Source organism: Eurytemora carolleeae, unplaced genomic scaffold, assembly GCF_000591075.1.
Source record: "Eurytemora carolleeae unplaced genomic scaffold, Eaff_2.0 scaffold2125, whole genome shotgun sequence".
Classification (NCBI taxonomy): Eukaryota; Metazoa; Arthropoda; class Copepoda; order Calanoida; family Temoridae; genus Eurytemora; species Eurytemora carolleeae.
This window is the reverse complement of record NW_019398012.1, coordinates 12074-29269: the sequence shown is the minus strand read 5'-3', so window position 1 is coordinate 29269 and position 17196 is coordinate 12074. Positions and strand designations below refer to the sequence as shown.

Here is a 17196-nt window from a genome sequence, read left to right as displayed (position 1 = left end):
AGATTTATTCTGTATACGCCCTTGAATATAAGAGAATCAACTAACGACGCTTCTTGAGTAAAAAAAATCATTACGAGTATTATTATTATTAACAAACAACCCTGTATTCGGAGAATTATGGGTCGCCGCTCCTATAGCTACCTAAACGTATCCATGGGTAATACTGACCTTTTTAATTTTTACGTTCATTTTAGTCCTTGAAATTCAGCTCTTGAATCTTGATGCAGAAGAATTTCCTCAGATTCGTACAAATCCATACATGTTACATTGTTACATAAACCTAAGATATGCAGGTCAAACAATTGTCAATGTAGTCTTTTCATTTCTCCAAAGCAGATTTAAAATTCTTTAAATACCCATAACTATGTACTTGCTTCGGCAGTACATATACTAAAATTGGAACGATACAGAGAAGATTAGCATGGCCCCTTCGCAAGGATGACACGCAAAATCGTGAAGCATTCCACATTTTTGTGTCCGCTAACAAAGTTAAAAAACACTCATGTCCTATGAAAAAAAAAATTTCAACTTTATACAAAAAGGCCAATTCTTATCTTGTTGAATTGCAAAATTTAATTGAATTTGTTCTTGGAGGTGTTAAGGAATTAGTGAATAAAAATTCCATAACTACTCTGTCAAGATGTTGTAAATAACACATGCCTCTGCATGATTTTTCAGTATTTAATTAATGATTACCTGGTTAATCATTGAACAGGAGCAAGAGAATAATATAAACAGTACATCAAGATGGAGGCATCATTTGCTACAACTCAATCATCTAAAATATAATTAAATTATACATAACATTACAATCTGAAAATACAGCAATCTCTGTCCACAGATCGGGTACATTAGTATTTACAGAGTGCATTACAGGGTTGGGTTACCAAGAATCCCTGCTGTGCAATAAATTAGTAAAAGACTTAACCAGTGCTAAAAGATACTGAGAAGACAGGAAATTGGTTAATCCCTGCTGTGCATAGATAAGTACATGACATAGAAAACAAACTTAACCCAGAATACAAAGATTAAAAAACCACGATTATGTTATATTAAAATTCATTTTAAAGTACTGATACTTGAAATTATACTTTACATCTGTTTTGAAACATGACCAGTTCCCCTAGGTTGTGTTTGGTCAGGTAAGGTCGGGTTAGGTTGAGTTACCTAACTGGTCTCATACTAGTCTTAACTTTACCAATCCTCTTAGGTCGGATTTTGTCGAGACTGGTTGAGTTCAGTCAAGAGACCTAACTAGATTGGGTTGGATTAGGTTGGATTTGATTACGGAATTAATTGATGTTTTCCGAGTGAAGTTATAGACATGGTTAAGGCTGAAAATCTCACTGACCTGCAAATTTTAGAAATTTTGAAAAAATAAGAAAAAAAATTGGAAGAAACATAATAACCCCAAAAATAAAGGAAAAGCTCAGGGACCGGAAAAGAATTCTAGACCAATTTATACACACCGAAGAAATTGAATTCATAAATAAAAATGGTGACAAGTTTAAAACTAGTTTTGTTTATTGTGAAGATATTACTGCTTTATTTGTGATTGGAAAAGTATAGAAAAGAAGGACTGTGAAATGGCAGTTGGTATAGTAAAGGGTAACTGATCATGACACTGAATTGTGTGAACAAAAATGAAGAAACAAAACAAGCCTTCATGTCTACAGGGGCAAAAAAAGGATTTGCGATAGGTTGTGCGGAAAAAGTACCTGAAAACTATTCCATTGTGGCAATGTTCTTTGAAAAAAGTCAAGTTGAAAAATCTGGCCAAAGTATGTGAATGATTGTAAAATGAATAACATTATTTCTGGACTTCAAACAATGCAAGTTTCCTTGTGTAATAAGGATAGTAAAACTGGAAAATGGAAAAGGGATCCCCTAGGTCAGTCAAGTCCCTAAAAGAAAATCAAACTAAATGGAAAGAAGAAACTTATTCAGACAGAAAAAAATGAAATTTTACAAAAAATGTTGAGTTTGGTCCAATTATGAAGCTTGAATATGATGCCCTTCTTCTAGATCATGTGGCACCACCTGGTCTTCATATCATTGATTTAGGTCCACCAAACCAAGTTTTTAAGAAGCTTGCAGATTTGGTTCCTTCAGTGTCAACAGTTTTCAAGTCATTGGACTGTGTTAGGGATCCGTACAATGACCATGGATTTGATAGAAACACTATAAGGTGGATTTTGAATAATCTCTCTCTTCTGTATGAAACTGTACCTCCTGAATACCTGGATTTAGTTTTAGTTTTAGAAGAGATCAAGGTAAAACATGTTTATATTAAATCTTTATCTGCAATGTCAGTAAGTCAACAAATTCAAAGTCTTAAATGAGAGCTAAAAGAAAAGATTCCCCCCCCCCCTTCCCCAATCTATAATAGAGTAAACCCACCACAGTTTGTATATAGAAGAATAAAGCAAGTTTGTTGAACCCAGAGATGTTATTATCAGTTAGTCCACGACGGAATTTTCCATGGAGTATTGGGTCAACAAATAACAATCTATGTCAAGGGAGGAAATTTCCATGGAGTAAACAAACAACACGGAGATTCAAACCCGCTAACTTGTAACTATGCCAAGTACGGGTAGCGGGACTTCTGTCGGCAGAGAAAGCAAAATGAACGGCCATTTTATGCCCCAAGTAAGGGGGCAGTCTTGATGAAGCAGTGAAGCAGAAGGGTCGATAGGATCGCCAGGGGGCAGATTATCTTTATCTATTATTCAAGGATTAACTTAGGTTGATCCTGCAGTTTGTATTTAATATAATAATGTAAAATAAATGTCTGTGCAAAGTTTGTGTATTAATTGATCCAACCTGGCTTGTTATACTGAGTTTCTCTTCTTAAAGTTTCCTTTGTTGAGTTCTTTAAATGTGAGTTTCTCACCAAGTCTATAATAGGAATAAATTCCCAAATATGAGTTTAACAAATGTGTATTTAAAAAGTTGAGAGCACTTTGTGGAAAATATCCAAAAGTTGGGTGGCAGGAGAAAATCGTCTAGTTTAAGATGATTTGGACCAAACTACAAGAGAATGCAAACATTAAGCTCAGTTTTTCCAACTAGGTACATATTCTAGTTAACCATTACCAGAGTATATAAGCAAGACAGGATTTGGTCTTAGTATGGCCTCAGATCAAAACGTTGAAGCAATGCATCAGGAACTGGCCAAGAGGATAGAGATATCCATGTACAACATCAAGGACAAAGAATGTTCAAACCAGTCAATAAAACTATTTGGGGTAAATGATGATAATTCTTATAAACAGAATTTTGATTGCTAAAAATGTAAGGTTAGCATTGATTTCATTTTTTTCCTAAAATATAAATTCTGCTTTAAAAAAATCAGTGTTGTAAAACAACACTGATTTTGTTTTTTACCAACCCTGTATTTTTGGAAAGCCAAATATTATTTAGATTTTTTTAAAGACTTATCTGTTCAAAATAATTATCATCATTTGCATAAAGGCAAACAGCTTTAATTTATAATGTTTAAAAATAAATTATTCTATTTGTTTGATTAAATTGTATAATGTTAAGACTTTTCTGTGTATGAGATTGAATTAAGGATCAATAATAACCTAATTTAAATAACCTGAATAAATTTAAAGCATGTTAAATGCTTTTTTATTCCTGACATGGTGTTGTAAAAAAAGGAATTTAACATTAGCTCAGATTGTCAGTAGTACAATTGATATGAATTGAATGAATTGAATCTCACAACATCTTACTCGAGGAATTTGCTATATCCACAGGGTGTTGTTCTTCTTAGCAGAGAGCTTCCTGAAATTATCAGGATCAGGACTTGTCCCAAACCTCTTCTTTCCCTTGCTCAATGGAGAACAAGGGAGTGAAGAAACTCCTCTTTCTTTGAAGTTAAAGCTTGAAGACAAGCTGAGAACAAGTTGTAAGGATTCATGTGTATTTCCTGGAGAGGAGAGTTCTAGGTCTCTCCTGGCCAGCCTGACCTAGTGGAACATATCCTGAGTGTTCCATGGATAAATTCAAAAACACTGCTGAGGTAGAGGACCCACCTGCCAAATCTGGCATGTTAACCCCAGTGGTTAAACTACTAGGTTTGTTCCCACTCACCTGACGTGGTGAAGTGAGAGTAAGTCTCACATTGCTGGGTATAGAGGACCTGGCTGTCTGACTTGACAAGGCATCCCCATTGGATGCACTACCAGGGTCAGGGACACTATCATCTGTATCAGCTACAGGAGCTTCAACAGCAGGGATGGGAGTATTGGGATTGGAGGGAAGTTTCCCATCAACAATCCTAGCCCATGATCTAGTTTCCTGAGGAATTGTCTTTGGCTTTACCCAACAGAAAGCACTGATATGACCAGGCTTTGAGCATTTGAAGCATACTTTCTCAGAGACATCAAGAATATTTGGAGACATTCTCCCATATTTCCTATATCTAGGAATGAGGGAAGAGTAGCTTCTTCATTCATCTTCATGCACAATGTCAAGGTTCCATCTCTGACACCTGGCAGATCATGATGATAACCAAGCTTAGACCAAGCTTTCTGGACATATTCATTAATCTTCTTCTTAACCTTATTGATGTTGATATTACAGGAGAGATTGATTATTCTGAGGGTTACTAGTACTTCTTGAGTAAACCAACCATAGACTGGTTGTTTTATCTGGGTCCACAAAACCCCCTTCCGCAGACGATTCAAGCAGCTGGTAAACTGCTCCTCTGTCTTCAGCTTCACCATGAGGATGATGGTGATGGTGATGGAGTGGACCTGAGTCTCCACAAGGTCCAAAGACCAGCTGTCTCAGGAATTCCTTGTACTGTTCCTGGCGAGGGTTAGGGTGGCCAGGATTTGAACCTGGGTTACTGCAGCCACAACACAGGGTCCTAACAATCACTGCTAGAGACATCCATCATTGGGAGAATGAGCGCATAGCTCTCAATCTGTGAAAGGTCAATGACAAGGAAGTAAGATCTCTGTTCAAATGCAGGGTTTCCAACAGTTTCCATGGTGTCCTCGTTATCCCATCAGCCTAACAGTCAGAAGGTCTACGGTTCGATCCCGGATGGAAACAGTATCCCACGTGGTCTAAGGGCTAGGATAGCTGGCTTTCACCCAGCTTACCCAGGTTCAACTCCAATGTGGGAAATATTTTTGAATAAATAATCTGCTTGAATTTTATCCTTTTTATATTATTTTCTCTTGGTTATTTGTATTAAGCCACAACAGTTTTCACTTTCTATCGCCATGACGAGGTGGCAGAGTGGTTAAGGTGTTTGGCTGCTAATCCAATGGGCTCTGCCCACATGGGTTCGAATCCCATCCTCGTCGTACATTTTGGTTTGACAAACTTCTTCGCATGTTTCAAATTTTTGCATGCAAACAAAGTCCCCAAAAGGAATTCCGTTACCGGGAATCGAACCCGGGCCTGCTGGGTGAGAGCCAGCTATCCTAACCACTAGACCATAACGGAGTGTTGATACGAGACATTGGGGGTGCCCTATACTTTCTCAAACCCAAAGATTCAGAGAAAATAAATTGAAGCTGTGAGTTTACACTGTGTGTCTATAACATGCCTCCGTGGCGCAATTGGCTAGCGCGTTCGGCTGTTAACCGACAAACTTCTTTGCATAATTGATAGTCAAGTTTCAAATTTTTGTTTACTAACAAAATCCTAAAAAGAAATTCCATTACAATGCGTCAGCCGGGAATTGAACCCGGGTCAACTGCTTGGAAGGTAGCTATGCTCACCACTATACCACAGACAAAATAAATAGAAAGTCATTTTCTCTTGTACTTGCTGCGTAAAAACATATATTATGTTCATATCGCTCTGCTGGACAAGATTTACAGGATCTAGGGAGACTAGGACAGATCTTGTCCATTCCCAGGCCTCTCTCACCCTCCCACACTGGGTAAAAACATGAGTAATGTCTGGACTTGACCAGGACAATTTTCACAAAAGCTATTGTTCACTAGATGATTCAATCTTAGTAACCTAACTGTTGTTGAGAGTATGTTATGAATAAGACTAAACATTAAATCTTGTGCGCTTGATTCAAGAATACAGGACTGTATTCTTCTCCAGACCCTGTCCCACTCTACCCCTGGGTATTTGGACAACACCTTGGGGGTAGACGGAGTCTCCACAAACTCCTTGTAGAGCTTCTAAGCTGAAACCTTGGGAAGTCTAGACACATCAATGCAGCCTCTCTCTAAACTCTCCAGCATCAGTGCAGCAGCATGCTTGAACAGGGGGGTGGGGAGAGGGGCATTAGCCCCCTCACCCAACTCTGGTATAAAACCTCTCAGTTTTAACCCCAACCAGTACTTGATGTGGTCTCTGTGAGAACCAGGAGATTGTAGAATTCTACACAACTGTTTAACAAAAAGAGCATCACACCTTGCTTTGATATTTGAGAGCCCTAGACCCCCTTCCAAAGGGGGGCATACAGCTCATCATAAGCCAGGTGTTCTAGGCGCCCCCTCCAGAGAAAAGCTCTCACCATTACATCCAGTTGCAAATTCTCTGGGGCAAGGGGATCACTTGAGCTACATACCAGAGTTTAGATAAAGCATAGGTTCCCAGAACCTTGACTCTTTGACTCAAGGTAGGTAGAGCCCTACTGGCCCAGGACATTAGACACTTCCTAACACCAGTCAAGCAGGCCTGCCAGGAAGCCTGAACTGTTTCTTCATATGTAGAATGGAAGTGGATTCCAAAGGTTTTCATTGAAGGCACAGTTTGGAGCCAAGTCAGGGGCCATACATGTCTTCCCTTCCAAGCTCCCAAACTTATTATCAGGGATTTTCTAGATCTATTCAGGACCATTCCAGCTAGTGCCTCATACTTAAAGAAAGCCCTGTCCATGAGTCCGAGATCCCTGAGGCAAGAACTGATGATGTTTATATCATCAACATAATCCTAGTCTTTTTGCTTGACAGCAGCAGCTTTAACACCTTTTATTTTTCTTCTTATGTAGAGAAGAAGGGTTTCCATATTAATCAGAAACAGGGGCATAGCCATAGGGTCTCCCTGTCTCAAAGAACTGAACTGATACTTCCCCAGTAAGGAAGTTTAGAATGAACCTTGGTTTACACTCAGTATGGAGCATCTTGATCCAGGAGATGAACATGGGGGGGGAACTCATCCCCTCCATCACCCTGCAGATATACTCCACAACAGTCTTGTCATAAGCTTTAAAGATGTCAAATGACACCATATATGTAGGAATACCATCAACCTGGTTTAAAATTTCAACCAGATTAAGCTGAGCAGGAGCTTTATTGATGTAATCTATGGAGCTCAACAATCCCACTGCACCAAAGAGTATGTTCTTGGGAGGTGTGGAGCAGAGCTGACGAGTAGTTAAAACATCCGGGAGCACAGTATTTATTCTCTTCACAAGAACCTTGGAGAGAAGTTTATAGTTAGTACACTACAAGGTAATAGGTCTGAGTTGCTGTAAAGGCCTTATACATATATCCCTTGTTGCCAGCTGTGATGGTTGGGACTCTCTCAACTCCATCACCTCCTTCAGAACTCCTCACACCTCCCGAAAGTACTCTGTTAGGATCTCTGCTTGAGGCCCATTGACCTTCAGGTACTCTCTAAGGGACACTGCCCGCCAGTATTTCAGGTGGCCACACCCTGCCATGGTGCTGCAGAAAGCTCTACGACCTGTAAGTGCCTGGCACCTGACTTTGATATTGATCAACCCAAGTCCCCCTGCATCAGTTGCTCAAGGCTTATACTCTCCACTTTATCCTGGAATAGGAAGAAGGATACTGATCACTCCAATGTACCCACTACACGCTGAGGGATAGGAAGAAGATGCCCACAGTACCATACCTTCCTCAGGATCAATTAGTTTAGGATTCTCAACTTCCCCTTCAAGGATACCCCTCTCCTACTAATCCACTGCAGAACCATGTCTTGTACATTCTGTACCACCTTTTCCCAGGTTAGTGCCAAGGTCTGGCTATAGTGGTTGCCTAGTTCCAGACCAAGGATTCTCATACTCTGGACACTTTACATCCATCCAAGCTCCCAAGGCTCCTCTTCCCGCCCGTTCCTGAACACCATGATTTGGATTTTCTGTGACTTGCTAAGCAAGGTACAGCTTACGAGTCTCATAGCGCCTGAACACGTATCAATCCTTACTAGGTCTGACCGCTTGGAGGAGAACACATTCACATCATCCATTTCTGTCTCACAATGCCAACCTGAACTCCTGTTGCAACTTCCTGAACACATCTAATCAAGGGTTCCATGTTAACGATGAACAGGGGAACAGAGAGGGGGTCACCCTGCTTAATCCTTGAATAATCTTCATTTTGACTCCCTCAAAGACCAGGATATGTCTGTTGAGAATAATAAGCCGTCCAGGTGGTGGTGGTTTATGTACTCCACTGTTGATAGGGTCCTTATCAAGGGCTGAGTGATGTTCCTTCCAGGTATTGCACAATGCTGCCATGGCCTATGATTGAACCCATTGAGCCTAGCAACCTCCTTGTCATTAACTTCAATAGAATCTTATAATCACAATTCTGCAGGGTGATTGGTCGTAGCTGATCAATACTTGATTACCTTCTACCTTTGGAATCAGCCTAGTTAGTGCTTTCCTGTAGCTGAGGGGAAAGGCTTTCTCCTGGATATACCAGTTGAAAGCTCTTGTCAGGATTGGCACCAAGCTTGGGCTGAATTGCTTGTAGAACTCATATGGCAGCCCATCAGGTCCTGGAGCAGATCCTGATTTAGTTTCCTTGATAAACTCACTCACTTCCTGCTCACGCACAGGCAGCTCAAGCTATTCCACTTCCTCTGGTGTTAGACTGGGCAGGTTGCTGAAGAACTCATACAGGTGTTCCCAGGAGGGTTGAAAATCCTCCCTTGTATTCACCAGATCATCCCCCACTGTAGGATGATGGCCATTGTAGAGTGCAAGGTTATAATCATCAACTTCTCTCTTGATCAGATCAGGTTCAGACACAACATGCCCAGCAATGGTAAGCTGGGTTAGATTTTGTTTCTTCCCCTTTTTCATCTCTTTGTTCGCATGGTACAGGGTTGCCACATCCTCTGCATCATGCTTACCGCTTCTTGATCTCATCTGGAACCCTCCAACTTGTATTCTACCAAGCTCCTAAGCTTATTCTTTTAGTGGACAACATTTCACCAATTCCTCTCCTCCAATGCTTCCTCCAATCTTAAGGAGCACATGCTGAATGTGGTCTTGTGGAAACCACTTCTTATTTTAGAGAACTACTTGAGCAGTTGCACAATCCTCTCCTTGATCTGCTTACCCTGCCACATCCTGCTGAGCTTCCTGGAGTAGAGCTTCCACAGGTTCCTGGATATCTTTATCCCTAAGAATTGAGCAGTTCAGCTTCCATGTTCCAACCTTATGTGTCCTAGCTGGTACTGTAAAGGCCAACTCCACCCTCATAATTACAACCTCATTCACATCCTGCACCATATCCTGTGTTACATACATCCTGTCCAACCTTGCTGATGATGACCCTGGCCTGTAGAAGGTATACTCGACTGCCAGAGGATGTAGCAATCGGGAAGCATCACAGAAACTGAAGGCCTGAACTAATTGACCTAGCTCCAGACTTCTCTTATTCCTGTAGTTTTCCTCTACATCTTCCCTGTGGATCACAAAATTGTAGTCCCCCACCATGATACATTTCTCCCTTCTCACTTCAGCCAACACTGACTGAGGAACCTTCTTCTCTGAACATTCAGATTAGTACCGGCTGGGGCGTAGATGTTGAGCACCCTATACCCCCTCACCCTGCACACTTGGGAGTCTTCCTGGTAGTATAGCAATCTTTCTCCAGTTGGGAGAATGTTGTAAATCAGACTAAGTTACAAATCCTCAGCACTTGGCTCAAGAATTCCAGACCATAATCTTATCCAAACCCTGTCCCACTCAACCCCTGGGTAATTAGATAACACCTTGGGTGAAAGGGGGTGGGGGTTTCCATGGACTCCTTTTACAGCTTACTAGCAGACACCTTGGGTAGTCTGTATTCATCTACAATCCAGCAACAGTGCAGCATCATGTTTGAACAGGGGGTGGGGAAAGGGGCATTGGCCCCCCTGTCCCAGCTCTGGAATGATGTTTCTCAACTTTAAACCCAACCAATACTTCAGATGGTCTTTGTGAGAACTAGAAAGCTGAAGAATTCTGCACATATGCTTTACAAATAAAGATTCACATCTTGCCTTGATATTGGAGAGTCCAAGGTGGGGCACACAGTATAGTGGCAAGGATTTTAGTGAGTAGTTTGTAGTCAGAAACCAGCAGGGTTATAGGATTGAGCTACAGACGGTAAAGAGCTGACCTTACTGATCAGCCTGGTGATCCCGGTTCTATTTGAGTCAATCAGCTGATGATTATCCAGTTGGTCTTAAAAGATCTGAACCATTAAGGTAAACCATTAAGGGGATCTTGTACTTGCACAGGATTCTAGAGCAGCTTTCAAGGAGAAATAATAAGAAATGATCATATCTTCGAATCAAAACCGGTAAAATCCACTTCTTCGAATCAAAACCGGTAAAAATCCACTAACTGCCCCTCTAAGGTACCAATAATGTAGATAACAGAGGTAAGGTTCTGATCTCTAGCCAAAGCTGCCAATGTTCACCAATTTGATCAGTCTGTCTCCTTGTAATTCCAGCTAATCCAATTCCTCTCCAATCTAAATAAATTAAATATTATGTTTGAACACTAATTACTTTTAACCTAAACTAAACTAAAAAATAATTACCAATAAGAATGATTGAATTTGTTAATAAATACATTCTACACTTTTCTTTATTTATAAATCTGGAAACATTAAGTATGGTTTGAAAATTTATAGAATATAATTGCTCTATTTAATGCACAACTTTGAAACAAATTTATAAAACTGTAACCCAAAGCAGGCCCGAAGCTGAACAATTCTTTGTGATTCAATTGTGTTTATAGTATCATTAGCAGTATCATTATAAATATTTGTAAATGCTTTCAATTAATAGAACATTTTAAAATTAAACTAAATTGAAGCAATTTATCATCTCAAAAAAACCTAGCATGTACAATTCATCCATCATAATTAAGAGTGTGCTTATATTTATACAATTTAACCCTTTTTTAATGGCCAAATGAGTTGATTCTAAACACATTCTAACAGCAGATTACATTAATTTAGTCCATTTTTATCATAAAAACAAGGCATGCACATTTTAAAAAGAATAATGTGATAAGAACCTGTCACCTCAACCTCCCCCCCCCCTCCCCGTGACTCTCTGAAATACCATGTAGTATAAAATCAGTAATTTCACCTTAAATGTGACCTTGGGAGGGCAGGGGGCAAGTATACACTTACTGGTCCCTGCCCTCCTTTATTACAGCCTAAGTTGAAGTTATTACAATGGACATATTGTGAAAATATTTAAGTGACAATTTAAAAGAAGTTTAGAAAAAAAACGCTGCAACAGGGCCAAATAGAATTTGAGAACTGATAATAAAGAAATATAGTGCAAATTTTAAGAATTGTGTGTAGATTGAAAAGTTTATATATTTAGGAATAAATTGGTATGAATTCCTCAAAAGGATCTAAAAACTTTACTTTACTAGGTCCTAAATCTTTGCAACCTGGCAGTGTAACCTTTTCATGTTTAACAAAAAGGTTTTGGGTTGAATTAACCATAATCCATATTTGGTTTATGTGTTGAAGATAAGTCTCATTTACAGCAGAAAACTTAATCAAAATTTCCTGTAACAAAAAAATATGTCCAGTTCAGTAAAATTGGACCGGAAACATTCAATCTTAATTCTGTGAGCAATTGCAAAAAAATATCACATAATAATTTATTTTGGCCAATGGGGTGCTTATCCAGATAATTGTGCAGACTTGATCTAAGTAAATATTCACTTTTCTTGATCTTTAGCTGTTGAATGTTAATATTAGGAACTAAATGCTTGCTTATGGAACAATAAATTGAAAAATAAAGCAAGGTATTGTTGGATTTTTAGATATTAGTAGAGAAGATAAGTGCAAATTGAATAGTAAGACGGATTTGTAGTTTATAAAAGATTGAAGAGAATGCTTAATTTTTAGCTTAATTTTCAGTTTCAATTGCAACACATGTTGCAATACTAACATCCTTCTGCTTATCATTTCACATTAAAGATAACAGCCTTCATAGCTCAGTGGCAGAGCGCTGGTCTTGTGACTGCAGCGCCTGGCCCCCTAGCCTGCCCTAGCCGTGGAACTCAGGCCCCTAGCCTGTCCTAAAACCGCAGGGCTGGGCAACCTGGCCTGTCCTAGCTGCAGCCCTCAGCCCAGAAAGTGTCTTAACCTAACCTAACCTTAAATATATACCAATTTGTTCAAAATTGTTGACATTTTTTTTGCTCATATGAACTAATTTTTTGCTCATTTGAACCATTTTTTTTGCTCATTTGAACTTTTAAAACTTCATTTGAAATATTTAATCAAAACTTTTTTTTTGGTCATTTAAATTATTTTTATGTCCATGGTGAAATTTTTTTATCATTAAAACTATTTTGTGACGATTGTTTGACCTGTATTTTTTCAAATTTTAAATTGCATATTTAATAATTCATAGTAAATATTTTTTTTGAGACATTTCCGAAAATTTTTTAGGGGATTCCGTATTTTTAAAAACCCTATTTATTTGAGGTGTTTCTTTTTTTGTTTGAGGCGTTTCCTTAGACTTTTTAAGGGGTTTCTGTATTTTTGAAACTCTATTAGGTTGAGGTGTTTCCTCTTTTATTTTGAGGCGTTTCATAAAAAGTTTTGAGGCTTTTCCGTATTTTTAAAAACTTAATTTAGTTAAGGCGTTTCCTCTATTTTTTGAGGCCTTTCCGCAAAATTTTGAGGAGCTTCCGTTTTTCAAAAAAAAACTTCAATTTTTGAAGAGTATCCTGAATTTTTGATGAGTTTACCACTTTTAAAAAAACTTGTTAAACTCGTTAAATAGTGGAGGCGTTTCTGAAAATTCTATTTTTATTAGGTTAGGTTAAGACAATTTCTGGGCAGGTTAGGGGGGGGGACATTTGTCGGTATAACTTCAACATTATTGCTACTCTCAATAATTTTTCTTTGTGATTGGGACAATTCTTGCCTTTATAATATACATAGTCTTCTTCAACCACTTAACTACTTATGGTCACATAGCTTTAACACCTTGATCTAGGGTTTTCAACGAAAAAGAAAATATGTTTTTGCGAAAATTTTCGCATTTTGTTTGCTCGCGAAAATTTCGCAAAATAAAAAATGAGTTTAGCAAAAATTTCACAAAAAAAAATAATGCAAAAATTTCGCGAAAAAATAGGGAATTTTTAAATAATACAAAATTTTTGCGATAATTCATCAAAAATGACATAATTTTAAGAATACAAGACACATCTTCCACGAAAAAGAAGATGTTAAATGGATTTCTCCCGCTCAAAATATAAAGCAACATAATGTAAAGGAACAACTAGGAGACAATTCATAGATGTGCTACTAAGTTATCAATACTTTCTCAACAGGTAGAATCTATTACAGAAAGAACAAAAATAATTCGGAATAGTTTAAATTCACCCTTTAAAATAACTATCATGGCTAGCTGGATTTGGGTGAACGTACATGGATGGACACATAAGCTTAGAAAGTTGAAGAAATCAAATTCTCTTCATCAATCATTTAATAAAGTAAAGGAAGAGAAATATGATAAAATAAAACTTCTAATGTTGAGCTCTCAGAGCAGAGAATTCCACAAGTTGTTTTGCTTCATAAATTGTTGAAGCTTCAACACCTAGTTTTCATGAAAAAGTTCCGAAAAAAAATTTCCTGAAATGTGAAATTTTCAAGAAAAAATTTCGCAAAATTTCGCCTTGTTTTTGCACTATTTGCTTCATTCGTTTTCTCAAAAAATGCAAAAGTTTGCGAGACATGAAAGAAAATTTTCGCATTTTCCGAATTTTTTCGCAAATGTTTCGTTCGCTGGAAAGTACCTTGATTTAAGGCCATGCCCAACCCAAACCCTGATTGGTTAATATATTCTTTCAAATGTCCACGGTTCATATGAACCTTTAAAACAAGTTATTTTAGATCAGCAGGGGTGGATCAAACCAATATCTGAGGGGGGAGGCACAAATGTGTTCCATAATAAAAAATAAAATAAGTGAAGACAATTATGATACCCACAAAGGATGAGACTTCAGAGACGATTATACAGAATTTGTACTGTCTGTTTTCTATTATTTAGGATTCTCTACAGCTGAAAACTTGTGAGATTCAGGTCGTCTTTACAGTCTTATCCTTTGTGGGTAACCCTATTTTTGGAGAAAACGTGAAAGAATCAAATATTTGCCACATAATATTAGATATTTGACTAGATATATTCAATTCTAAGAATTTACAGACCTCTGGTACTTTAATCAGAGGTGAATATCTATTCTTTTTTGAGGGCTTACTAATAATTAGATAAATCCTTTTTATTACGTGTTTAATTAATTTTAACACTGATAACTAGAAAATTATGAAATAGGAAGACGATTTTTAAACTCAAGTTAGGACATTAGATATAGCAATTAGTCTAAATGGACCCATTTCACTTAAATAGTGTTTTGATAAGTTACGGGGAAAATTTTTTTTTCGCTTTGTAAAAACTCTTGAGTATTAATTTAATATAGTCTTTCTATTCCATTGTTTTCCAGTTATCGCTGTATGAAATATTAAAATTAGGAATTCTCCTTATTTCTCAAGCACAATAATAATAATTGCATCAGACTCGGAATTGAGTTTTTTTTCAAATACCATTTTTTTAAAACAATAAAGAAGTGGTTCTGATTTTTAAAATTTTAAAAATAAATAATTATTTAAACCACCTGGAACATTTTTGTTTTAAATAGCTTCCTTTTTTGGAGCAAGGAATAAACGTTTATGATCGTCGAGTTGGAGGTATTTTTTACAATACGTTCTTGTGAATGTGAGATGGAACGCATGCATATTAGTACTATAAATATGAAGATGAGAAAACAATATAAAAAGTTAATTCAGTTCAATACTATTTTTGTTGTATCTTTCATTCCTTGATGCTTTTATTTCATATCATGATTCATGAATTTCCTTAGGGGAGGCCTCCAGGAGCTCAGTGGGGGGCCGTGGGCCCCAAGAGATCCGCCCCTGTATATCAGCTGTGTATAATTTGCATATGTGTAGAATTAAAATACAATTATTTTTCAAAATTTTGATATCGTTGTCATATATTCTATTACAATAATGACGAGATTAGATTTCAATCTTGATTTTTACCAACGTGGAATCAGCAAGAAACTTTATAATAACTTGTTAGAATTCAAAACTTAAATAGAAAAGTCGTCTTCATTGCATTGATAAAAAATTTGTGGTTTCCGAAAATAGCAAAAAATAATATGGTCTCCAGCTAAAAAATGGTAAAGATGCAGCAGTTGGAAACGGAAATGTCTCAAACATATGCGGAAACGCTTAAAAAAGAGAACACACTTCAACTAAGTAAAGTTTTTTAAGTTTTTTTTGGAAACGGAAACGCCTCAAAAATATGCGGAACTGCCTCAAAAAAAAATAGAGGAAACACCTCAACTTAAAAGTTTTTAGTTTTTTTTAAAAGACGGAAAGACCTCAAAAATATGTAGAAACGCCTCAGAAAAAAAGGGAACACCTTAACTAAATAAAGTTTAGTTTTTTTTAAAAAACAGAAACGCCTCAAACATATGCGGAAACGCTTGAAAAAGAGAAACACTTCTACTAAATAAAGTTTTTAAGTTTTTTTGAAAACGGAAACGCCTCAAAAATAAGCAGAACCGCCTCAAAAAAATAGAGGAAACACCTCCACTTAAAGTTTTAATTTTTTTTTAAAAAACGGAAACGCCTCAAAAATATGTAGAAATGCCTCAAAAAAAAGGAAACACCTTAACTTAATAAAGTTTTAAAGTTTTTTTAAAAACAGAAACGCCTCAAAAATCTGCGGAAACGCCTCAAAATAAGAGGAAACACCTTAACTAGGGGAGGAAGGCCAGCCACAGCAATTTCTAGTCCAAGCCACATTCTCCTCATTTTCTTGTTCGAGCCACCTCTAAATCCTCGTCCTTCCAATGCTATTTTTTAAAAGTTTCTAGTCCCCCAAGATAAAACTATTTTTTAAGAATCGGCCGACGTTAGGGCATAAATGAAATATTGAATTTTAGCAAATCGAAAAAATAGTTTCAATTGAAATAAAGTTTTCGAGCTCTATGTCCTTAAAAATGTTCATCTTTTTCACGCGCATTTTCAGATATTCTTGGTGTAGAATGACGCAAATAAGTCCGAGTTTTTATAACTTTAATCTTTTTTTCTTAATTATAGTGAAAACCATAGATTTTTTCCGGGTGGTTCCATGGGGAAAATGATAGTAATAGGTATGCCAAATATTTTGCTATTTATTTCCTATCGCGAAGGTAGGCCATTACGGAGGCAGAAGTTTTAAAATTTACCTAAATAAGGTTTGACATCATTCTCATGTCTCTAAAGATTCAAGCATGATTTTAATTATTGCAATACTTAAGTCTATCCATATTTTATGCCCTAACGTGGCCAGATTTGATTAGAAACTTTTCAACACATATTATAAACGAAGGACGAGGATTTCGAGGTGGTTCGGACGAGAAAATGAGAAGAATGTGGCTCGGACGAGAAGTTGTTGTGGCTAGCCTTCCTCCCCTTCCTCAATAAATAAAATTTTTAATGTTTTTTTTTGAAAAACGGGATTGCCTCAAAAATATGCGGAAACGCCTCAAAAAGCTGCAACACCTCAGCTATAAATATTGGGAAACAACTCAAAAATATTCGGAAATACCTCGCCCTTTTCCACTTTTGAAGGATTTCCCAAAATAAAGCAGAAATTCCACAAAAGTGGATTTTAGAGTGGTGAGACATTTCCATGGTGAGGCGTTTCCATAGCACCGTTTGGACTACACGAACTGAAGTCATTATCAGAATTGATCAATAGTTCAAACAGCAGTAGTTCAAATGCGGATCCACCGATGTATTTGTGAATAGTTCGAAATAGTGTATTTTATTAAATAAACAATATATTGCCAGTTAAAACAGCTGATTGTAATTGAAATAGGATTACATGTCAGGGAAGGGCCATGGGGGTTTCGTACCCCCCCCCCCCCCC

General features: G+C 37.4%; 3 non-coding genes across 3 annotated transcripts; 2 read left to right on the top strand and 1 right to left on the bottom strand.

Annotated features, from left to right (window-relative positions):
- Positions 1 to 366: 366 nt before the first annotated feature.
- LOC111716597 (U6 spliceosomal RNA) lies at positions 367 to 473 on the top strand. The gene has a single exon (XR_002768543.1). It is a non-coding gene; the product is annotated as a U6 spliceosomal RNA (small nuclear RNA).
- Positions 474 to 5242: 4769 nt separating this feature from the next.
- On the top strand, positions 5243 to 5324 carry Trnas-gcu (transfer RNA serine (anticodon GCU)). The gene has a single exon. It is a non-coding gene; the product is annotated as a tRNA-Ser (tRNA).
- Positions 5325 to 5394: 70 nt separating this feature from the next.
- On the bottom strand, positions 5395 to 5466 carry Trnae-cuc (transfer RNA glutamic acid (anticodon CUC)). Its single transcript has one exon. It is a non-coding gene; the product is annotated as a tRNA-Glu (tRNA).
- Positions 5467 to 17196: the final 11730 nt, after the last annotated feature.